Genomic DNA, 998 nt, shown 5'->3' on the forward strand with positions numbered 1-998 from the left:
TATATATATATATATATATGTATGTATGTATGTATGTATGTATGTATGTATGTATGTATGTATGTATTCGTGTGTTTGTTTGTGTTTGTCTACCTCCATCACTTGACAACCGATGCTGCTGTATCTAGATCCCTGTAACTTAGCGGTTCGGCAAAAAAGACCGAGAGAATAAGTACTAGACTTACAAAAATTAAATCTTGGGGTCGATTTCTTCGACTAAAACCATTCAAGGCGATGCTCCGGCATAACTGCAGTCAAATGACTGGTGCTTTAGCTCGCTCCCTCGCTTTTCGTAAATTCGTGTGGCTATTCGAGTCGTTTTTCACTCCTATTTCTAGCAATTGCTGGTACTAATTTGTACCCTTGTTTATTAACGTGCCTTTAGATTCTAATTACTAACAGGTCACCTGTGTTATAATATATTTTATATATTATAGTATCTTATTTTATGTGTCTGTATGTGCGTGTGTGTAATATATATTTAGTAAGTACATACATTCATATATATACAAAGATCTTTCAGGGTGTCAGCGAAACGCAACACAACGACACTCGCAGCATACGTAAAGCGCCTAAAGGACGATCATACGCTCTTTAAAATCAGGTGGAAATTACTAGAAACTTGTGAACCCTATCGCAATGGAGCAAGGCTATGAAATTGTATATGGCAGAAAAATATATAATCCTTATGAACTTACATGTGCCAGGAGGCTACCTGAACTCCAAGACAGAAGCCGTGGGGTGTTGTCCACATTTTCGGAAATTCTCACTTCAAAATTGGAAAACTTAGCTATCAAGAGATGGAAGACAACTCGCCCGGCCATAATTTTTAAGATGAATATTTCTTCAACTATCACCGGTGTTCCTGTGTTTTAAAAAAGACATTATTTGCAGAGAGTACTTATCGTTTAGAAAAACTGAAGATATGTCTAGTTCACGCTAGATATGAAACCAATGGTATTTCTCTAAAACTGTTACCTTACACATACAAATATATA

Source organism: Octopus bimaculoides, chromosome 4 (assembly GCF_001194135.2).
Source record: "Octopus bimaculoides isolate UCB-OBI-ISO-001 chromosome 4, ASM119413v2, whole genome shotgun sequence".
Classification (NCBI taxonomy): Eukaryota; Metazoa; Mollusca; class Cephalopoda; order Octopoda; family Octopodidae; genus Octopus; species Octopus bimaculoides.